This window comes from Melanerpes formicivorus, unplaced genomic scaffold (assembly GCF_026170545.1).
Source record: "Melanerpes formicivorus ecotype bairdi unplaced genomic scaffold, bMelFor1.0.p_v2 SCAF_103, whole genome shotgun sequence".
Taxonomy (NCBI): Eukaryota; Metazoa; Chordata; class Aves; order Piciformes; family Picidae; genus Melanerpes; species Melanerpes formicivorus.
Genome location: NW_027142455.1, coordinates 1599726 through 1622684, shown reverse-complemented (window position 1 = coordinate 1622684; position 22959 = coordinate 1599726). Strand labels below are relative to the sequence as shown.

At 61.8% G+C, this 22959-nt stretch overlaps 1 protein-coding gene across 1 annotated transcript in view; it reads right to left on the bottom strand.

The window, feature by feature from the left end:
- The window catches only part of PHRF1 (PHD and ring finger domains 1), a 53465-nt gene extending 43025 nt beyond the window's left edge, over positions 1-10440 (bottom strand). The window contains exon 1 of the mRNA XM_068166683.1: positions 10352-10440. The gene's annotated coding sequence lies outside the window, so the exon portion shown is untranslated. The remainder of the gene's footprint in view (positions 1-10351) is intronic.
- Positions 10441-22959: the final 12519 nt, after the last annotated feature.

Here is a 22959-nt window from a genome sequence, read left to right as displayed (position 1 = left end):
GAAAGGGGGGGAGAGGGAAAGGGGGGGAGAGGGAAAGGGGGGGAGAGGGAAAGGGGGGGGAGAGGGAAAGGGGGGGGAGAGGGAAAGGGGGGGAGAGGGAAAGGGGGGGAGAGGGAAAGGGGGGGGAGAGGGAAAGGGGGGGAGAGGGAAAGGGGGGGAGAGGGAAAGGGGGGGGAGAGGGAAAGGGGGGGAGAGGGAAAGGGGGGGAGAGGGAAAGGGGGGGAGAGGGAAAGGGGGGGAGAGGGAAAGGGGGGGGAGAGGGAAAGGGGGGGAGAGGGGAAAGGGGGGGAGAGGGAAAGGGGGGGAGAGGGAAAGGGGGGGGAGAGGGAAAGGGGGGGAGAGGGAAAGGGGGGGAGAGGGAAAGGGGGGGAGAGGGAAAGGGGGGGAGAGGGAAAGGGGGGGAGAGGGAAAGGGGGGGAGAGGGAAAGGGGGGGGAGAGGGAAAGGGGGGGAGAGGGAAAGGGGGGGAGAGGGAAAGGGGGGGAGAGGGAAAGGGGGGGGAGAGGAAAGGGGGGGAGAGGGAAAGGGGGGGAGAGGGAAAGGGGGGGAGAGGGAAAGGGGGGGAGAGGGAAAGGGGGGGAGAGGGAAAGGGGGGGAGAGGGAAAGGGGGGGAGAGGGAAAGGGGGGGAGAGGGAAAGGGGGGGAGAGGGAAAGGGGGGGAGAGGGAAAGGGGGGAGAGGGAAAGGGGGGGAGAGGGAAAGGGGGGGAGAGGGAAAGGCTGCAGACTCATCAGAGGCCACTCACCCCGTGGTGCAGCTGGGGGGGACACACAGGGGTGGAACACCAGGAGGGCTTCAGGAGTTTCAGCAGGGAGGATGAATGATTCAAAGGGGAACTCACTTCCATAACCCAACCCCCCCTGAAGCTGAGGGAGCTGCAGCAGAGCAGAGCCTGTGGGGATGTCACAGGCAGGAGACAGGGAGGCAGGGCCCAGCAGCAGCACTCCCAGGGCTGGCAGGGGTGGGCATGCTGCTGCTGCAGGCAGCAGGGCTGTGCTGAGGTGCTGTGGAGGAGCTCTGCCTGAACCTCTCCTCCATGGGCAGGCTGGGGGAGCAGAGAGCTTTCCTGGTGGCCTGTCACCATTACTGCCAGCCAGATATGGCCCTCCCCAGCCCCTGAGGACAACAGAGGCCAAGCAAAGCCACCACAGGAGAAAGATGATGGAGAGACAGGCCAAGGGCTGGGTCCTGCTCTTGGGTCACAACCACCCCATGAAGGCTCCAGGCTGGGGGCAGAGTGGCTGCAAACTGCCCTGCAGAGAAGGTCCTGGGGGTGCTGGGTGCCAGCAGCTGGAGAGGAGCCAGCAGTGCCCAGGGGGGCAAGAAGGGCAGCAGCAGCCTGGCCTGCAGCAGCAATGCTGTGGGCAGCAGCAGCAGGGCAGGGATGGTGCCCCTGGGCTGGGCACTGGGGAGGCCACAGCTTGAGGGCTGGGTTCAGTTTTGGGCTCCTCACTGCCAGAAGGACATTGAGGGCTGGAGCAGGGCCAGAGAAGGGCAACAGAGCTGGGGAAGGGTCTGGAGAGCAGGGCTGGGGAGGAGCAGCTGAGGGAGCTGGGGGTGTTCAGCCTGGAGCAGAGAAGGTTGAGGGAGACCTCACTGCCCTCTGCAGCTCCCTGAGAGGAGGCTGCAGGGAGCTGGGGTTGGGCTCTTCTTCAAAGCAGCAGTGACAGGAGGAGAGGAAATGGCCTCAGGTTGCCCCAGGGGAGGTTCAGGTTGGACATGAGAAGAAACTTCCTCCCTGAAAGGCTTCTCAAAGCCTGGCCCAGGCTGCCCAGGGAGGTGCTGGAGTCCTCATCCCTGGAGGTGTTGAGCAGAGGCAGGGATGTGGTGCTGAGCTCTGACCACCATACCCTCAACCCTCTCCCCAAGCAGCTTGCAGCTGTTCAGAGCAGTGGAACAAAGCAGTGAGGCCTGTGGCTGCCCCCCCTGGCCACACATCCTGCAGGCCCAGAGGCAAGCAGCTCAGCACTGGTGCCTTGCCAGGCTGAGCAGAGCAGAGCTGCTGCTGTGCTTGCAGGCACAAACTCTGGAGCTAAGGACAACCTGGCACTGCAGGGAGCAATCCACTCTGCAAATCCTGTCAGCCAGAAGAGCCTGGTTTGGGGGCTGGTGGGAGCAGACAGGCAGAAAGCAAGGGAGGTGAAGTGGATCTGAGAGCTGCAACACCTCAGCAATCTGGCTCCAGCTGCAGCCTTCCCCCAGCTGAGCTTAAGGAAGCAGAAGGAGACTGACAGCACACTGAAAACCCTGGCATCACAGAAAGGCAGGGGGTGAGAGGGACCTCCAGACATCACCCAGCCCAGCCCCCTGCCAGAGCTGGGCACCCAGGAGCACAGCCAGGGGGGGCTGGAAGCTCTCCACACCAGGAGACTCCACAGCCTCTCTGGGCAGCCTGCTCCAGGCCCCCAGCAGCCTCACACCAAGTAAGTTTCTCCTCAAGTTTAGGAGGAAGCTACTGGGTTCCAGCACATACCCTTTGCTCCTTGTCCTATCACTGGGCACCACCAAACAGAGCCTGGACCCTTCCTCCTGCCCCCCAGCCCTCAGGTGTTGATAGACATTGCTCAGATCCCCTCTCAGCCTTCTCCTCTCCAGGCTCAACAGCTCTCAGCCTTTCCTCACAGCACAGCTGTTCAAGTCCCCCAGTCACCCTCACAGCCTCCACTGCACTCTCCCCAGCAGGTCTCTGTCCCTCTGGAACTGGGGAGCCCCGAACTGGACTCAGTATTGCAGCTGTGGTTTGGCCAGGGCAGGGCAGAGGGGGAGCAGAACCTCCCTAGCCCTGCTGGCCACACTGCTCCTGCTGCAGCCCAGGACACCCCAGGATGGGAGCTTGTTCTCCTACTGTCAGGAACAAGAAGCAGCACTCCCAGGTCGCTGGGGTGGTGTTTCCTCTTGTGGGAGACATTTCAAACCCACCAGCACTGTGAAACACCAGCAGCAGCAGCAGCAGCAGCCACTGCAGGGCGCCCCCGGCTGCACCAAAGCCCAGCACTCACCATGGTATCATAGAACCAGAGTGTCAGTCAGGGGTGGAAGGGAGCACAAGGATCAGCCAGTTCCAACCCCCCTGCCATGGGCAGGGACACCCCACACTAGATCAGCCTGGCCACAGCCTCAGCCAGCCTGGCCTTAAACACCTCCAGGGACAGGGCCCCAACCACCTCCCTGCACAACCCATTCCAGGGCTTCACCACTCTCCTGGGGAAGAACTTCCTCCTCCCCTCCAGCCTCAATCTCCCCACCTCCAGCTTCATTCCATTCCCCCTAGTCCTAGCACTGCCTGAGATCCTGAGCAGTCCCTCCCCAGCCTTCCTGGAGCCCCCTTCACATCCTGGAAGGCCACAATGAGGTCACCTGGGAGCCTTCTCTTCTCCAGACTGTACAGCCCCAACTCCTTCAGTCTGTCCTCACAGGAGAGGTGCTCCAGCCCTCTGCTCATCCTCCTGGCCCTGCTCTGGACACCTTCCAGCCCCTCCACATCCCTCTTGTCATAGGGGCTCCAGAACTGGAGGCAGGACTCCAGGTGGGGTCTCCCCAGAGCTGAGCAGAGGGGGAGAATCACCTCCCTTGCCCTGCTGGCCACACTTCTCCTGCTGCAGCCCAGGCTCTGCTTGGCTTTCTGGGCTGCAAGTGCACACTGAGAGCTCCTGCTGAGCTTCTCCTCCCCCAGCACCCCCAAGGCTCTCTCCTCAGGGCTGCTTTCCAGCCAGTCCCTGCCCAGCCTGCATTTGTGCCTGGGATTGCCTCCACCCAGCTGCAGGACCCTGCCCTTGGTCTGATTGAACCTCCTGAGGTTGGCTTGTGCCCACCTCTGCAGCCTGTCCAGCTCCCTCTGGATGGATCCCTTCCCTCCAGCTGTCTGCTGCCCCACACAGCTTGGTGTCATCAGCAACCCTGCTGAGGCTGCACTCAGTGCCACTGTCCCTGGCACCCACAGAGAGGTTGAACAAGCCTGGGCCCAGGACTGATCCCTGAGGGACTCTGCTTGTCCCTGGCCTCCCCTGGGCCATGGAGCCATGGACAGCCACTCTCTGGGTGCAGCCATCAAGCCAGTTCTGTATCCATCCAGTGGTCACCCATCACACCCATGTGTCACCAGCCTGGAGACCAGGATGTGCTGTGGGACAGTGTGGAAGGCTGTGCTCAGCTCCAGGCAAACGACATCAGCTGCTCTCCCCCTCAGCTATTGATGTTGTCACCTGCTCAGGGAAGGCCACCAGGTTGGTCAGGCAGGATTTGCCCTTGGGGAAGCCATGCTGACTGTTCCCAATCACCTCTTCACTATTCTTCTGAGCCAGCAGTGCCTCCAGGAGAAGCTTTCTAACCCCTCCCAAGCTTGAACCAGGAGATAGGAAATAGCCATCAAGTTGGTTTATTACTACACCGTAAAGCAAGAAGCTTGGTGAAGGAGGAGACTGGAGTCACCGCCCTGGGGCCAAGCCTAACGAGGCCCTTCTGCAACACAAAACCCCAGACCCGACAACAAAGCAGCCCAAAGGCCCCCGACCCAGGCACCTGCAGCCCCCCCTGCTCTGCACAAGGCCTCCCGCGGTGTGCAGCGCTCTGTCTGCGGCCCTGGGGCAGCAGAAGCTCTCAGGTGCCTTAGCCTCTCATCCTCCCCCCACTCCAAACACTCAGTGCAGAGTGATGTGGGTCAGCTCCTCAGCAGCAGCACACCAGGGCAGGTTCAGGGTGAGGTAGGCAGAGAGTGGAGAGCTGATGTGGTTGGAAAGCCCTTCCAGCTCACCCAGCCCATCCTCTAACCCTGCCCAGGCTGGGACTAACTCCTGGCCCTCAGCACCACAGCTCTGTGTCTCTTAAACACCTCCAGGCAGAGAATCATGGAACCAACAAGGCTGGAAAAGACCTCAGAGATCATCAAGTCCAACCTGCCACCCAGCACCTCCTGACTAACTAAGCCATGGCTCCAAGTGCCACATCCAATCCCCTGGTGAGCACCTCCAGGGACAGGGACTCCACCACCTCCCTGGGCCAGGCTGTAAGAAACCTTTCAGGGAAGAAGTTTCTTCTCATGTCCAACCTAAGCCTCTCTTGAAGCAAATCCAGGCCACTTCCCCTTGTCCTATCACTTGTTAGGCAGGGAGCAGAGCCCAACCCCCAGCTCCCTGCAGCCTCCTCTCAGGGAGCTGCAGAGAGCAATGAGGTCTCCCTCAGCCTCCTCTGCTCCAGGCTGAACACCCCCAGCTCCCTCAGCTGCTCCTCCCCAGCCCTGCTCTCTGGACCATTCCCCAGCTTGGTTGCCCTTCTCTGGTCCTGCTCCAGCCCTCAGTGTCCTTCTGGGAGCGAGGAGCCCAAACTGAACCCAGCACCCAAGGTGTGGCCTCAGCAGTGCCCAGCAGAGAGGCACAATCCCTGCCCTGCTCCTGCTGCCCACATTGCTCCTGAGGCAGGCCAGCAATGAGGTCTCCCTCAGCCTCCTCTGCTCCAGGCTGAACACCCCCAGCTCCCTCAGCTGCTCCTCCCCAGCCCTGCTCTCCAGACCCTTCCCCAGCTCTGTTGCCCTTCTCTGGCCCTGCCCCAGCCTCTCAATGTCCTTCTGGGAGTGAGTAGCTCTAAGCTGAGCCCAGTGTGAGCTCCTGCCTTTGGATTCAGTACCACTAATGTAAGTCATCAGTGGTGACCCCAAGATCCTCCCCAACCCCTGGGGCAGGCCCAGCATCCTCCCACTGCCAGCCTGTTGGAGCAGCAGGAGGCACATCTGGTGCCCAAACTCTTCCCTGGCAGCCTCTTGTTTTCAAAGTCTCCTTCAACAGACCCTCCCAACGCATCAGAGCTGAAACTCCAGAGCCAGAGTGCGTGTGGCAGGTGCCTGACCGCAGGACATGCCCCAGAGCCTGCCCCAGGCTCCCCCCAGGCCGTGTCTGCAGCGGTGCCTGCACAGCCCAGGCTCTGCTGCCAGCCCAGCTGACATCCTGACCCCAGGCTGCCTGAAGGCATTTCAATTGTACCATCCAAGAGCCATTACAAACTATTTCTGCAAGGTTTCAGCTGGGGTTAAGGGCAGGGAAGGTTCAGAGCTTCCTCCGGAGCAGTGTGGATCCACCAAGCACTTCAGTAAACATCTGCTCATGAACCACTCAGCACCAGAGACACCATCACAGAACGGGAGGCTGGGAGGGGCCTCTGCAGACCTGCCAGGCCAACCCCCCTACCAAAGGAGGATGACCCAGGGCAGGGCACACAGGAAACAGCCAGGGGGGGCTGGAAGGGACCCCTGGAGCTCACCCAGCCCAGCCCCTGCCCCAGCAGGGCTCCCCCAGCAGCTTGTCCAGCAGCACAGTGCCCAGGGGGGCTGGAAGCTCTCCACACCAGGAGACTCCACAACCTCTCTGGGCAGCCTGCTCCAGGCCTCCAGCAGCCTCACCCCAAACAACTTTCTCCTCCTGCTCAGCTCCAACCTCCTGGCTGCCACTCTGTGCCCCTTGCTGTCCCTTGTGCTGTCCCTGGGCACCACTCAGCAGAGCCTGGCCCCAGCCTCTTGCCCCCCACAGCTCCTTTAGCTCTTGCTGAGCATTGCTCAGCTGCCCTCTGGGGCTGCTCTGCTGCAGGCTCTCAGCCCCAGGACACCCTGATAGAGGATTTCAAAGTACTTTGAGTGTGTCCCAGCGAGGAGACAGGAGCCTAACCCTCAGAGGGGCCACCGGACCCCAGTGCACACTGCTGGCCTCTTCTGCCGGCCTCCCCCCCAGCGCACAGCCAGCCTCCCCTGCCAGCCTCCCCCTGCTGTGCACCACCAGCCTCTCTCTGGCTGTGACTCGAAGCCAGCAGAGCTGCCTCCAGCCGCAGCCCCTCCAGCCACAGCGATTTCCCTGCCCGCCTCCACCCCATCTCCTGCAGCCGCCTCCAGGCCGTTCTGAGTTGCAGACACAGAAGAGCTCCCAGACAGAGCCTCAGACAGGAGAGAAGGACCAGAGCTCGGTGACCTATGACAAGAGGGATCTGGAGGTGCTGGAAGGTGTCCAGAGCAGGGCCAGGAGGATGAGCAGAGGGCTGGAGCACCTCTCCTGTGAGGACAGACTGAAGGAGTTGGGGCTGTTGAGTCTGGAGAAGAGAAGGCTCCCAGGTGACCTCATTGTGGCCTTCCAGGATCTGAAGGGGGCTCCAGGAAGGCTGGGGAGGGACTGCTCAGGATCTGAGGCAGTGCTAGGACTAGGGGGAATGGAATGAAGCTGGAGGTGGGGAGATTGAGGCTGGAGGGGAGGAGGAAGTTCTTCCCCAGGAGAGTGGTGAAGCCCTGGAATGGGTTGTGCAGGGAGGTGGTTGGGGCCCTGTCCCTGGAGGTGTTTAAGGCCAGGCTGGGTGAGGCTGTGGCCAGGCTGATCTAGTGTGGGGTGTCCCTGCCCATGGCAGGGGGGTTGGAACTGGCTGATCCTTGTGCTCCCTTCCACCCCTGACTGATACTATGATACTATGACCCAGGATTCCACTGCAGGGTGCCTGGGGAAGGGGCAGGACAGTGCAGAGGCAAAGAAAAGAGGTCAGCTGCGCTGCCTCTGGGGGGTGCTGAGTGCTGAGCCAATTTCATGGCAATTATCAGGCAGCCAAGCTCCAAAGAGTGCTCAGAACTAAATTGATGCCTGCTAAGCATGCAGACACAGCAGCTTTCACTTCCCCTTGGCACAGCTGCTCCATCTGCCTCTTGTGGCCAAGGAGGCCGTTGGTCTCCTGGGGGGCATGAAGAGTGTAGCCAGCAGGGCAAGGGAGGTTCTCCTGCCCTTCTACTCTGCCTTGGTGAGGCCACAGATGGAGCACTGGGTCCAGTCCTGGGCTCCCCCGTTGCAGAGGGACAGGGAACTGCTGGGGAGAGCCCAGGGGAGGCTGCAGAGCTGCTGAGGAGCCTGGAGCAGCTCTGGGAGCAGCAAAGGCTGAGAGCCCTGGGGCTGGGAGCCTGCAGCAGAGCAGCCCCAGAGGGCAGCTGAGCAATGCTCAGCAAGAGCTAAAGGAGCTGTGGGGGGCAAGAGGCTGGGGCCAGGCTCTGCTGAGTGGTGCCCAGGGACAGCACAAGGGACAGCAAGGGGCACAGAGTGGCAGCCAGGAGGTTGGAGCTGAGCAGGAGGAGAAAGTTGTTTGGGGTGAGGCTGCTGGAGGCCTGGAGCAGGCTGCCCAGAGAGGTTGTGGAGTCTGCTGGTGTGGAGAGCTTCCAACCCCCCCTGGGCACTGTGCTGCTGGGCAAGCTGCTGGGGGGGCCCTGCTGGGGCAGGGGCTGGGCTGGGTGAGCTCCAGAGGTCCCTTCCAGCCCCCCCTGGGCATTGTGCTGCTGGGCAAGCTACTGGGGGTGCCCTGCTGGGGTAGGGGGCTGGGCTGAGTGAGCTCCAGAGGTCCATTCCAGCCCCACCCCCGCTGGCATTCTGGGATTTATTTTGTTTCACTGTGGTTGGTTAGGGGTTTTTGTTGTTTCCAAAATGACCAAACCACTTAGTGCCCTCTGGGGAGCAAGCAAAACCAAACCAAACCACCACCAAAGTTTGGCTTTGCTTCCAATTTCACATCCCCACTGAAAGAAAAGCAAAGAGGAGCTACAAAACCCGTGGCTGCACCCAGCTGCAACACATCTGGGCCTGGTGTGACTTCTGTCTGCCACCACCACATGCCAAAGGCAGAAGCAAGAAGAACTGGGCAGAGAAAAGTGTTCAGATGAAGAGGAGGCTCCTGCAGCCCTGTGCCAACCCTGCAGGCACTCAGAGCTTTAAAAAAAGCCTCCAACATCTAAATTTAGATCCAGCTTTCCACTCTGTAAGTCACAAAAGGATTAACTCTTCCCCACCAGCCCCAGAACTGCCCACCCAGTCATCTACATCAGGGAAGTGACTGAGAAGCAAGCAGGCCAGGCACTAAAAGGCAATCCCAGGGTAGGAAAGGGAAGCTCTTCTCTTTCCCCCATCCTGCCTTTGCCTTCAGTTCAGTCACCTTAAATTCCAGGACCAAAAACTGGCCCCCCCAAAGCTTCCCCAGAGCTGCCTTTGCACTCTGTGGGCAGTCTGGGATACAGGAACTGCTGAGGTCCTTCCTGAAGGGTGGAACCTCAGCCAAAGCAGCAGCTGAGCCTTTGCACCTCTGTGTTCCAAGGAAATTCCCAACCTGCAGCTCCCTGAAGCCACCAGCTCCGCTGCCAGCTGGGAATCAAACACCCTCCAGCACTGCACACTCTGCTCCTCCTTGAGCTGCTTCTCTCACCTTACTGCTGAGCTCTCCTTCAGCACCATTCCCATCTTTCCCTCCACCTTTCCCTCCTCTTTCTGGGCACAGCTGGAAAAAACCAAACCAAAACAATCCCAAACCTCAAGCACCGAAGAATTCCAACACTACCTAAACCCAAACCATAAACCTCCTGCAGTTTAAGCATTATTTTGGGGTGGGGGGGATGGGGGTGGGGGTGTGCATAACCATAACAAAAGGTAGCTTGCAGGACCTTCAAGAAACGCCGAACACCCCTGCAACACATCAACAATGCAGCCACAGAGTGATTAGGCTTGAAAGGGACCTTAAAGGTCATCGAGTTCCGACCTCACTGGCCACGGGCAGGGAAGAGCCAACAGGAAAATCGGGCACTAAAGGACCGAAAGGACACCCACGCCCTGCTAGCAAAGACGGGGCACCCCAGGAGGAGCACCAGCCAGCCTCAACACCCATCAGCAAGCGTGGCAGGCCCTTCAAATGTACGTTTTTAAGCCTAAATACGCTTCTGGAACAAGCTCCTGCGGAATAAAACAAATGTTTGCATGAAAATCTCCTTTCTACCTGCTAGGGAAGGCCGGCAGGCTTCAGCGCAGAAGGCTGGAAGAGTTCAGAACTTCTGGGAAGGCGCCGAGGCCTGCAGCGCAGAGCAGGGGCCGGGGCCGGGGCGGGACGGAGCTGCCGGAAACAGCGGGGTTTGTTTATGAAACCTCCTCTGCAGGGGCTACTCTGCTCCGCACCGCTCCCCAGCACGGGGCCCTTCCCGCCTGCCCGGCCGCCTCACGCCGCGGGGGACCGCTTCCGTGAGGAGCCGGGCTCCGGACAGCCTGCAAGCCCCGAGAGAAGGCCGGGCCAGGCCGGGCCGAGGCGGCTCCTGCGCAGCGCCGCCGCACCTTCCGCAGTGGCCGGGCAGCGGTTAGGCGGACACTGCATAAGCAAATAGACGCGCTTGTAAGAGCGAAATGAACTAAACACAGCCCCGAGCGCGGCGGGACAGTTCCCCTCCGGAGCCGGCGGCCCGCCGCGGCGGGGGGGGGGGATGGCCGCTCCGCGCAGCTCCGGCCCGCCGCCGCCTCGGCCGGGCTCCTGCCGTGCTCCGCTCCGCCCAAGCAGGCCCCGGCGGCCGCCCCAGGCCCTCCGTCCCCTGGCACTCACGCAAGAAGGCGGCGCCAGCGCTCACATAACCGGGCCGGGGTACCGGGATGCACAACGAAAGCCCCCTCGCACCGGAAGTGCTGGGGAGCACTTCCGGGTCACGCAAGGGCCGGCGGCGGCAGGCGCAGCTGTGGGACTGAACCACTGGCGGGCAGGGGTGGGGCGAACCATTCGGGAACGCGGGGGGGAGCGGCCCCAGGGTCGGACTACCGGAGTGGGGCGCGCCGGGCTGTACCACCAGGGGGCCGCGGGAGGGAGCCGCGCCGCACGGAGGGAGGCAGCGCCGGGACGTGGGCTGCGAGTTCCCCACCCGCGGCACCAGGGTGTACCGCAGAGGCAGCGCTGGCCAGGGGACTCCCCTGGAGCTCGCTGTCCCTTCCCTGGTGCCCCCAGGTTTGGTGGAGCAGGGGCGCAAAGGCCACCGAGTGTCGAGGATACGAGGCCCGTGGGGGGCTGCGCCCCGGCTACGGCGTGCTAGCGGAAATGTGTCACCCCCTGACCGAGCCCAGCCCCGCCTGCGGCACGAGCTGCCGCCGTCCCCACCGGAGCCGTGGGGCAGACCGGTGGACGGGGCTTCCTCTGCCGAGCGCGCCGGACCGGGAGCCCGCCGGTACCCGGGCAGGGAAGCACGGTCCGGGAGGGCACGGACCGAGTCCAAACGCCGCGTTAAGGCGGAGCAGATCGCGGCCGAGGGTGTTTGCCCTTCCTAACTTCGCGTAGCTGGTCCCAGCCCAAGTGTTCCCGTTCCTCGGGGTGATCGCACGCACGTAATTCTCGCACTGTTCCGTCAGCTGCGGTGTTCTGCCGAGCCCCGCCGACACGGCGAGCACGGCCGCGGCTGGCCCCCGCTGCACGGCGGACACGGTCCTGGCTGTACGCCCCCGGCACGGGGCGCCCGGCCCCAGCTGTCCTCGCACGGCCCCGTCCCCGCCGGCATGGGGAGCACGATCTTGTCCCCGCACGGCCCCGTTCCTGCCGGCACGGGGAGCACAGCCCTAGCTGGCAGCTCCACCTCGGCGCGGGGAGCACGGTTCTGTTCCCGCCGGGATGGGAGGCACGGTTCTAACCCCGCACGGGCGCATCCCCGCTGGGCCGGGGAGCACGGCCCCGGATGACCTCGTATGGCCCCGTCCCCGCCAGGAGGGAGAGCGCGGCCCTGGCCGTCACCTCGCCCTCGTCACGGGCAGCACGGTTCTGTCCCCGCTGGGACGGGGAAGCATGGTCCTGTCCCCGCACGGCCCCGCTCCCACCGGGATGGGGAGCGCGGCCCCGGATGGCCCCGTGCCTGCCGGGATGGGGAGCGCGGCCCCACCACCGCTGGCAGACGGACGTGACCGACAGTTAACGGACGCGTCCTCACAGACACTCGGGGCATTGTCAGGAGTCAGACAGGGGCCGTGGACAGCAAACCAGGTCCCGTTCCTGAGAGCGCGGAGAGCCAGCCCGGCTGCTGCCTGCCCGCTCTGCCGGGGAGCCCTGGCAAAGCCGCGGCCACAAGCGCAACGCACCTCGAGTGTGCCAAGAACCGATCTGAGCTCTGAAGCGAGAACATTTCAATGGGACATTAAGTGATATGTTTTTTGGGGGTACGACGGGGCATGTCCTCCTTCGGGCTGCCCCCCGAGCCCGCCGCCCCAGCAGGAGGATGAAGACTACCATGGGACTGCCATGCCCCGCACCGGCGGGCACAGTGCCGCAGCCCCCGCACACCCCTCGGCACCGGGACCGAGTGCAAGCGGAAAACAAAGGGCAGAGCCTCGGGCGGGGCCGAGCGAGGCTGTCCCGGGACAGCAGCGGCCGTGTCAGCAGGACATTCATCCCGGAGATTAAGGGCTGAGCCGCGGGCTCGTCCGGGGCTGGGGGGCAGCGGAGGCCGAGGCTGAGCAGCACTCACTGGCCTCGCGTAGAGCCATCAGACCCTCCTGTGGGCCTGGGGTGGGGAGAGGTCTCGACCTTCCCTACTGATTTATTTTCTTTTAAATAAACTCCGAAATGGGAGGCACCACCTGGAGGAAGCGTCAAGGGAGGCGGTGGAGCGCAGCAGCTGAGGGCAGGCGTGGCCCAGCCTGCGGTGCTGGTAGGAAGGTGTTGGGGTGGTGCCCAGCGCAGCTCTTTCCACACAAAATACCCATTTGTGACCCATTGAGTGCTTGCCGTGGGGCCAGCCCACTCCGCAGCCCATCTCCCTCCAACCCAGCCCCGTGCTGGGCGGGGGGGAGATGTAAAGATGTGACTGCTCTGTCCAGCTGCTGGGGGAAAACAAAGCCCCCGCACGGCACGCACGCAGCTCGGCAACAGAGGAGGGCATTGTACCAGCTGTCACGCAGCAGAGGGGCTGTCCTCCCCATCCCTCCTCCCCACCAGCCACGGGGCAGCAGAGCCGTGAGGAGCTGGTGAAGGGTCCAGCCAAACCACTTTGGGTGGGGAACTGCCACCAGCTACCGGCACCACATGCGGGGCTTTGGTTCCGCACTCTGCTCAGTGCTGTGCAGGAAGAGCACCACGCTGCAGACCACCACGCTGGCTGGTGCCGAGGAAGCTGTCTTGAGGCACAGAACCATAGAACCACAGAGCTGGCAGGGCTGGAAGGGAGCTCAAGGCTCAGCCAGCTCCAACCCCCTGCCATGGGCAGGGACACCTCACACCACAGCAGGTTGCTCACAGCCACCTCCAGCCTGGCTGCAAACACCTCCAGGCAGGAGGCTTCCACCACCTCCCTGGGCAACCTGGGCCAGGCTCTCACCACCCTCCTGGCCAACAACTTCTTCCTCACAGCCAATCTCAAGCTCCCCACTTCTAGTTCTGCTCCATCCCCCCCAGTCCTATCCCTCCCTGACACCCTCCAAAGTCCCTCCCCAGCTTGCTTGCAGCCCCCTGCAGCTCCTGGAAGGCCACCAGAAGGTCTCCTGAGAGCCTTCTCCTCTCCAGCCTGCACAACCCCGACTCTCTCAGTCTCTCCAGAGCAGAGCAGCTCCAGCCCTCTGCTCCTCCTCCTGGCCCTTCTCTGGACACCTTCCAGCCCCTCCAGAGCCTTCCTGGAACAGGGGATCCAGAGTGGAGGATGCAGGACTTGAGTCCTTTTCTGGACAGCCTGTGCCAGCCTTTCAGCAGAGAGATGCAGGAAGGGCACCAGGTTGCAGACCACCAGCTGGTGCCAAGTAAGCTCTCGTGGGGCATGCAGGGTTTGAGTCCTTTTCTGGACAGCCTGTGCCAGCCTTTCAGCAGGTGTCTGTCCACTGTTCAGCTGGGGGTCATTGTCACACCCTAAGTGGTTCTTATGCACACCAGGAGTACTGATGAATTGAGGTCTCACCAACCTTGCCCACTCCTCCAAACACTCTACTTTTTCTCTCTGGGAGGAAGGTGTGTGGCTGTGGGTGGATGGCAGTCAGGTGGCCAGCTCTGTGTGTCTTCAAAGAGGTCTCTTCACCTTTGTAGATACAAGGAAGAATGTATTCATGCTGAGGGTGCTGAGAGCCCAGCCCAGGTTGCCCAGGGAGGCAGGAGATGCTCCATCCCTGGAACCATTCCAGGTCTGGTTGTCTGGGGCTCTGAGCAGCCTGCTCTAGCTGCAGGTGCTCCTGGTGACTGCAGGATGATCTTCAATGTTCCTTTCCAGCCTAAAGTGTCTTATGACGTTATGACTCTCCCTTGGGGGGACAGTGCTGCGCCGTCTTTGGGGCTGAGGTACCCAGACATTCTCCGTGTTCAAGCGTTTGTTTGCCGGGTGGCTTGAGGGGTCAGAGCGAGCTCCTCCAGCGCGGAGATGTCCTCTGGGGCACTGCGAGCATCTGGGAGGCTTTAGCCACCCATGCTTTTCGGGCGGAAATGAAGGTTCTGGAAGAAGGCCCTTGGAGAGTTGGGACCCTTTACCCCTCGAAGCCATCGTCCCGAGACCCTCCAGGCTAGGGGACACCCCTCAGCACCCCGGGGCACACGGACAACCCACACGCCCCACCGGGCAGGGAACAGCGGGGAAGAAAAACAATTGAACCAATTAATCTAACAACGTAAAATGTGACACCCCGGCGTGAGAGGCACGCACCCACGGGGAGCACGGCCGGCGGCACCCCGCAGGTCCCGCCCGCTTCCAACTTCCCCCCCGCCCCCCTCCCCGCACCGCCTACGTGCGCCCCGACACTGCCCTGATGGCACGGCCCCGGCGGACCGTACCATGGGCCGGGCTGCGGCGGGGGCGGGACGGGGACGGCCGGGAGAGAACGGGAGGAGGAGGGGGGGCAGTGAAGCTCCGGTGGGGATGGGGCTGCCCGCGGGCAGCGCAGCGGGGCAAGGGGGGTGCCGCTGGCGACCGGCGGCTTGCGGCGAGGCGGGGAAGGGCGGGGAGGTGGGGGTCCGGCGGGGCGGAGAGCGCGGGAGGCGGCGGCGGCTCAACAGGTACAAATGGTTCCTCCCCGCAGCAGCGACGTGCAGAAGCGAACGCGCCGCGCCCGCCGCTGTCACGGCCCTGGGGGGGGGCCCCCGCGCCGCCGGCCTCACCACGCCCCGCGCCGCAGCCATTGGGCGGACCCCGAGCGGCCATTGGACGCTGTGGAGAGGGGGCGGGGCCGGCTGTCCGTCGGGCGGCGCTGCTATTGGCTGGAGAGGAGCGGGGGGCGGGGCGTGGGCTGTGGCGCGCGGCGTGGGCCGGGCCGGGGCAGAGCCAGAAGTTGGCGGCGGCGGCGGCAGCGGGGGGGAGCGCTGACGAGCGGCGGGAGCACAGGTGAGCGGCGGGAAGGGAGCCCCCGCCCCGGCACGGCGGGGTGCAGCCGGGCATGAGGCAGCGCGGGGAGGGCCCGTCCCGGGGGAGGGATGGGCGGTGGGAGCTGCAGCCCTGGGTGCCGGGGAGCGACTCCCTCTCCCCTGAGCCCCGTTCGCGCTGCCCGGTGTCTGCTGTGCTGCAGGAGGGTCCCGCCGCCCCCTCCACGTCACCCTCCAGGAGCAGGTGAGCCACTGACTAACGCACATTGTGCTCTCGGCGACTCCACTGTGCGTGTGACAGCGGCTAACCTGCTCCTCGGACATCGCTGGGCGGCCGCCGGCGCCGCGCCCCGACGCCACCGACCCTCAACTCCGCACTTCGAATCCGCGCCGTGATGCTACGGACCCCGTGCCTCGACTCCTCGACGCCTGCATCCTTGTCCCACCACCCAGGTGAGGGGCTCCGGCGTGCTCCCTCGTCCAGCACTGCTGTTCTGCCTCCGCGGCCCGGTGATCCCGCGACGTGCGGCCGGCAGCATCCCGCGGTCACCCAGAGCGGGAGGTCCCGGTCCTGGCAGCGGGGCTGGGTACATCCAGTGGGCACGGCGGCGAGGGGATCGGAGCCACCCAGGAGGGATGGTGTGGGGGCCTCTCTCCTCCCTGCTCATCTCCAAAGTCACTGAGCTCTTGCGGATTCTGTACCGAGTTGAGGAGAAGCTTCGTCCCAGCCGGTGACGTCTTGCTACCCAGTCAGTGACTAACTGAGCTGCTATTGCCAAGGGTGTGCTAACAGAGCCGGTGCCCGGTGTTGCCCGGGATGAGTCACCTCTGGTCTGTTCAGTGAGACGTAGAAACGAGCTTCACTTTCCTTTCTCCTTCCTGTTCTGCTTCTCCTCCCACCCCCCAAACTTTGCTTGCTGCTTTCTGCTCCTTCTGCCAGGGCTCCATCAGTCCCCCAGGCCTGGCTGGGCACTGGCATCGTGCCGTGATGTCACGCTGGGCACTCTGACTTCATGGCCCCGCGGGGCAGGGAAGCAGCTGGGCAGGGACTCCTCCAGCCGCCCGGGGTGGCTGTCACTGGAGGCAGAGGAAGTGACAAAGCAGGCTGCTTCTCCTCCACAGTTCTCCCAGGCAATTTTTGGGCCAGTGAAAAAAAACTTGAGTAGTTGAAGTGTCTTGTTTGGAGGCACAGTGGAGGTTCAGCAGCAGCTTAACCTCATAATAACCAGGTAGAAGTCACTGCAGCCTGCTGAGATCCCCCAAAAGGGCTCAGGTCATCCTTCCTCTTGCTTCATGAGTATCCCTGGACCCCTGCAAGGGCTTGACCTGAAGGAAGTGGCAGTTCTGTGGTCAGTAAGCAGTTAAGTGCCCAGAAGGCAGAGCAGTCTAAAGTCTGTCCTGGAGCAGTTTTGCCTGTCCCTATCTCCCCTGCTTGAGCTCCATTCTGGTTTCTCCCTCTGGTCCCAGAGGAGCATCTGCTCTTCCACAGGAAAACTCAGCTGCCTTGGTGCCCTGCACAGGCTGAGCGAGCCCAGGGTGCTCAGACGTGCTGGAAAGAGAGGAGGACCTTTACCAGAGCTGCTTCCTTGCCTGCTCAGAAACCAAGTGAGCCCTTTTTGGTGCCTGGGAGGGCACAAGTTTGGAGCTTTCTGAGCCCTAGAAAGTTTCTCTCCTCCCTTCCTGCACCTCCATCATCTTCCCACTGCTGGTCCTGGGCAGGGTGCAGCCACGTGGAGAGCAGGGAGTGGGGGGGAAGCTGGTGCCAAATCCACTCGTGTGTGTGAGTGTCTCAGGGGGCTGGACCTGAAGCCCCACCCTGTGTCCCCCCTCTCCTTCACAGGTGGCAAACCTGTGTCCTGGTTTAACCCAGCCTGCTCTAACGTGACTGCCTGTGTCTGCCAGGGAACTGCTCTGTTGCTCCTGGAAGCAGCAGCCCTGTGCTCGGGGCCTGTGCTGCTGGGTGGCCATCCCCTGGAGCTGCTGCTGGCAGAAGCAGCTCTGCAGGTTGCCTGGCAAGCCTTGTCCCAGTTCCCACCAGCAGTGCCCTAGGTATGGATGCTTGATGCTTCCAGCTGCCTCCAGACCCATCCTGCTCAGCTCCACTAAGGCAAGGCAAGGGCTGGGGTGAAGTTTGTTTGTGTTTGCTTGGTCTGTGTCCGTCTCCAGTGAGCAGGGAGGGGGCATCCAGCTCAATTCCTGTTTTTAACATTCCTGTGGTGTGATTCAAACCTAACCTGCTGTGCTGTCACCTGAAGCCTTCAATAAATAGTGCAAAACCGGTGTTTGGGTGCTTCTTCCCATCATCCAGGGCTGGAGGGGCAGGCTCTGCCTTCCTGCTGGCACAGCTCATCCTGTGCTGCGTGCCCTGCGCCTCCCAGCCCTTGGCTTGCCTCTGTGGCCAGTGAGGGGGGGCTCACAAAAGAGAGGGGCAGGGAGTAACCTGGTTGAGCCTCCAGCAGAAACCCCAGGGCGTGCTGGTGGCTTTACCCCTGCCCAAGACCCACTAGAGACTGGAAGGGGAGACTCTGGCACAGTTTGCCCAGGGAGGCTGTGGATACCTCCTGCCTGGAGGTGTTTAGGCCAGGCTGGATGAGGCCTTGAGCAAGCTGTGCTGGTGGGAGGTGTCCCTGCCCAGGGCAGGGGGTTGGAACTTTAAGGACCCTTCCAGCCCAACCCATTCTATGAATTGATGCATTTCAGCAGAGCTCAGGTGTCCCCTCAGCGTGAGTGTTCCAGTAGCTAATAAAGAGCTTCAGAGGGTGATGCTGAGCCTGGGGACAGGGGTGCTAAAGGCTCTTGCTCAGAGCTGGTGTTCATAGAATGATAAAGAACTTGTTCCCAACATCCAGTTTAAATCTCCTCTGGTTTGAAGCCATTGCCCCTTGTCCTGCCACTGCATCTCCCTTCATCCTTCCTGGTACTGGCAGGCTGCTATGAGGTCTCCCTGGAGCCTCCTCCAGGCTGAACACCCCCAGCTCCCTCAGCCTGTCTCCAGAGCAGAGCTGCTTCAACCCCCTGAGCATTTTGGTGGCCTCCTCTGGACCTGCTCTGGCAGGGCCAGGTCCTTCTGTGCTGAGGCCTCCAGACCTGGCCCCAGCCCTGCAGGTGAGGTCTCCCCAGAGCAGAGCAGAGGGGCAGGATCCCTTCTCTCCATCTCTGGCCACGCTGCTTTGGCTGCAGCCCTTTGCCTTCTGTGCTGCAGGGTTTTGGGGTGTCCCTCAGAGGAGGAGCAGGCCTGCTGCTCTGCCAGGGACTCTGTTCTGTCGTTCCAGCTGTTGGCAGAGGGCAGGGAGCAGCCCCAAGGCTCCTGCAGAGCGTGGGGAAGGGTCTGGCGCAGCTCCTGGGCGAGGTGTGCTGGGGGTAGCTCCTGCAGGGTGAGCCTGGCTGGAGGAGCAAGCTGGCCCCTGGGGAGCAGGGGGCCATAAATTGTTTAAGAGGAAGTCAGTTAGCTGAATGTGAGCAGGGACTTATATAATAGCTCCTAAAAAAGCAAAAGCAGAAAATGGAGAGAGAGATTTCTGCTGGCAGGAGGTTCTGTGGGGAGAGAAAGTTGCTCATCCATAAACAAGGGAATTTCCCAGGCTCCTCTGCTGCTTCACCATTCTGGGATTTATATACTCTTGTATTTACTGTTTTCCCCCTCTTTTCCAGGGCAAGGCAGAGTTCTGCTCAGCCTTCACCCTGAGCCACAGCAAGGGACAGCAGACCAGGCTCCCTGCGTGGCCACCTGAGCTGCTTTGCTGTGTCTCTGCCTCATCTGCAGTGCCTAACCCTCAGAGGACCCAGGAGCAGGCAGCAGAGCATCAGTGGTGGCATGGGCAGCAGAGCTCCTCCAAGCCCTTCACACCTTCCCTTATGTAACTGCTGCTGCAGCCTCTGCTGGGAGATCTGCTGGCCAAGGCCTGGGGCTGGGAGGCAGCACAAACCCTCCTGGCACTCAGGAGGAAGTTCAGAGAGGGGTGGGGGGGAAAACAACTCCCAAAGCCTTGAGGAACTTGCACAGCTTCCCAGCTGGGAGCTGGGGGGGTTCAGGTGTCTGCAGCTGCTCCCTGCCTGTGAAATGGGGCTGGCCTGAGGCAGAGCTGGGCCCCTGGCTGCAGAAGACACCAAGGCTGATCGTTGAATCATAGAATCATTTGGGTTGGAAAAGACCTTTAAGATCTTGCTGTGTCCCTGGAGGTGTTGAAGGCCAGGCTGGATGAGGCCTGGAGCAGCCTGGGCTGGTGGGAGGTGTCCCTGCCCATGGCAGGGGGTTGGAGCTGGCTGAGCTTTGAGCTCCCTTCCACATGGTTGAGGCTCCATCCCTGGAGCTGTTCCAGGTGAGGCTGGACAGGGCTCTGGGCAGCCTGATCCAGGGGGGGATGTCCCTGCTGAGTGCAGGGGGTTGGATTGGATGAGCTTTGAGGTCCCTTCCAGCCCAGAGCATTCTGTGATTGTGTGCTCAGTGAGCCCAACCATTAACCCAGCACTCCCAGGTCACCTCCAACCCACGTCACAGAAGCACAGAATCATGGCCAAGCCATTTAAAATCATCAAGTCCAATCCTTCCCTACCTCTGCCTCTGCCATGTCCACTCTTAAACCACGTTCCACAGCACCACAGCTTTCAAACCTTCCCAGGGACGGTGGCACCGCTGCCCTGGGCAGCCTGTTCCAGGGCCTGGTGACCCTCTCAAGGCAGACATTATTCCTCATGTCCAACCTAAGCTGGAGCGGGTGGGTGAGGAGCTGGGAGCCATTGTGCCTGGGCACTGTTCAAACAGGATGAAGCAACTGGGGAGGACAGAGGGGAGGAAGAGCCTCCAGGGAGGCTGGAGGTGACCAAGGGACTCTCCTGAGCGATGCTTTGTGCTGGCAGAGCCTGCAGGTTTAGCTTATTTAAAGGCTGCTGCCTGTGTTCACCAGCTGGGGGAGGGAGGGGAGGGGAGGGGAGGGGAAGGGAAGGGAAGGGAAGGGAAGGGAAGGGAAGGGAAGGGAAGGGAAGGGAAGGGAAGGGAAGGGAAGGGAAGGGAAGGGAAGGGAAGGGAAGGGAAGGGAAGGGAAGGGAAGGGAAGGGAAGGGAAGGGAAGGGAAGGGAAGGGAAGGGAAAGGAAAGGAAAGGAAAGGAAATCAGCTCCAACCTCTGCTTTGGGACTTGTTTCAGTGGCACTGAAGCCGGTGGGGAGGAGGCAGCAGCCCTGCAGCCCATTCCCAGATGCTGGAGGGAAGGGAGGAGCTGCCTGGCAGGGCCTGTGGGGGCACAATTCCCTGCTCAGCCACCATGTATGGATCCCTGCTTCTCCCCCAAGCCTCTGCCCTCCCCAGGAGATATCTCTATGGTGTTTTTTTTTCCTCCCCGAGGGCAAAACCCCAACAATGAGCTGCAAACAAAGCAGGAGCAGCCTAGAAAAGGGCAGCATCAGCCTCCCCCCCCTCCCTCCCTCCCCCCCCCCCCAACCCCCTCCCTGCCCCAGCACAAAAAAAAAGCCTTCTCCCAGGGCATCAAATTTTAATTAGGAACAATCAGGCAGGCTCCTGAAATGGGAAGAAGGGGGGGGGGGGGGGGGGGGGGGGAAGGCAAAACCCCATCAATAAAATATTCAATGGCAGAAATGTATTATTGACACAGCCTTTAGAGAAGATAAAAGCAGGGCAGGTATTGAGCCTCACTTAAATAATGTGCTGGGAGGAATGTAGGTCAAGCAGGGGGGTGGGGGGTGGGGGTCCTAAGGTAATAAATGAGTTTAATTAACTCCTCTCCCCCCCCCCCCGCCACGGCTGTGGGGAGAGAGGAGTTAATTAAACTCATTTGTTACCTTCCCAACCCCTCTTGCTGCTTTAGAGGACCTCCCTCCACCCCCCCAAAAGCCAAAGAGGAAATCCCCATCCAGCTGAGGACCCAAAGGTAGCCCTCAAGGCATCAGCCTCTCCCCCCAGGCCGTGCTGGATGCTGAGTGCTGCTGCCCCCCCTCCAGCTCCATCCCACACAGCCTCAGCAGCTAACCCCCTGCTGCCTGTCACCAATGAACCAAAGCTAACTGCTCAGGGTAGTGTTCAGTGGCTTCATTGTTAGCCAGGGGGGGGTGTTGGGGGTCGTTGTTGTGTTGTTGGTTTGGGGTTTTTCATCCCACCATATAAAGTTGGTGCTGGGAGCTGGTGAATGGACAACAGCCCACAGAGAGAGACAGAAGGAGGCAAAGGCACAGGAAAAACCAATCAGCTTCCAAGCACTGTTCTGTCTGCTTCCTGGCTGGAGAACCACAGAGCTGGCAGGGCTGGGAGGGACCCCAAGGCTCAGCCAGCTCCAAGCCCCTGCCATGGGCAGGGACACCTCACACCACAGCAGGTTGCTCACAGCCACCTCCAGCCTGGCTGCAAACACCTCCAGGCAGGAGGCTTCCACCACCTCCCTGGGCAGCCTGGGCCAGGCTCTCACCACCCTCATGGGCAACAACTTCTTCCTCACAGCCAATCTCAATCTCCCCACTTCTAGTGCTGTTCCATCCCCCCCAGTCCTCCCTGACAGCCTCCAAAGTCCCTCCCCAGCTTGCTTGCAGCCCCCTGCAGCTCCTGGAAGGCCACCAGAAGGTCTCCTGGGAGCCTTCTCCTCTCCAGCCTGCACAACCCCAACTCTCTCAGGCTGTCTGCAGAGCAGAGCAGCTCCAGCCCTCTGCTCCTCCTCCTGGCCCTGCTCTGGACACCTTCCAGCCCCTCCAGAGCCTTCCTGGCACAGAGGCTCCAGACCTGGCCCCAGAGCTGCAGCTGTGGTCTCAGCAGAGTGGAGCAGAGGGGCAGAATCCCCTCCCTGGCCCTGCTGGCCACACTTCTGCTGCTGCAGCCCAGGCTCTGCTTGGCTCTCTGGGCTGCAGGTGCTCCCTGCTGGCTCCTGCTGAGCTTCTCCTCCCCCAGCACCCCCATGGCCTTTCTTTCAGAGCTGCTCTCAAGCCAGTTCCTGCCCAGCCTGTATTGGTGATGGGGATTGCCCTGTCCCAGCTGCAGGACCTTGCCCTTGGTCTTGCTGAACCTCCTGGGGTTGTCCTGGGCCCAGCTCTGCAGCCTGCCCAGGTCCCTCTGGATGGATCCTTCCCTCCAGCTGTCAGCAGCACCACACAGCTCGGTGCTGAGGGAGCCTCAGTGCCTCTGTCCATGGCACCAACAAAGATGTTAAACAAGATTGGTCCAGAACTGATCCCTGGAGGTGAATCTGTAAATGGAGACCTCTCTTTAACCTGGGGAGGTCATTTTGTTTCCCCCCAGAGGTTATCCCAAGCTCTGTCCAAATCCATGGAAGATAGTTTTGGGTTTTTTTCCCTCCCAATCAGCACTGAAATGTTCTTTGCAAGCCCTCAGCCAGGTGGAGACTCATTTAAAGCAACAAGGGAAAAAAAACCTACTGAGTGCAAGCCCAAACATTGAGCAGAGGGAGAGGGAGCTCCAGAGCTCCTCCAATCCAAGCCCTGCACCCAGCTGGGACATCCTCCCCTGGGGCAGGCTGCCCAGAGCCCTCTGCAGCCTCCCCTGGAACAGCTCCAGGGATGGAGCCTCAGCCACCTCCCTGGGCAGCCTGCTGCAGTGTTCCAGCAGCCTCCTGGGGCACAACTTGTTCCTCACATCCAATCTCCATCTGCTCTGCTCTCCTTTGAAGCCATTGCCCCTGGGCCTGTCCCTGCAGGCCTTTGGGCACAGTCTCTCTGCAGCCTTCTTGTAGCCCCTCCAGGTCCTGGCAGGCTGCTCTGAGGTCTGCCTGCAGCCTTCTCCTCTCCAGGCTGCACAGCCCCAGCTCCCTCAGCCTGGCCCCAGAGCAGAGCTGCTCCAACCCCCTGAGCATTCTCATGGCCTCCTCTGGAGCCTCTCCATCAGCTCCAGGTCCTTCCTGTGCTGAGGGCTCCAGACCTGGCCCCAGCCCTGCAGGTGAGGTCTCCCCAGAGCAGG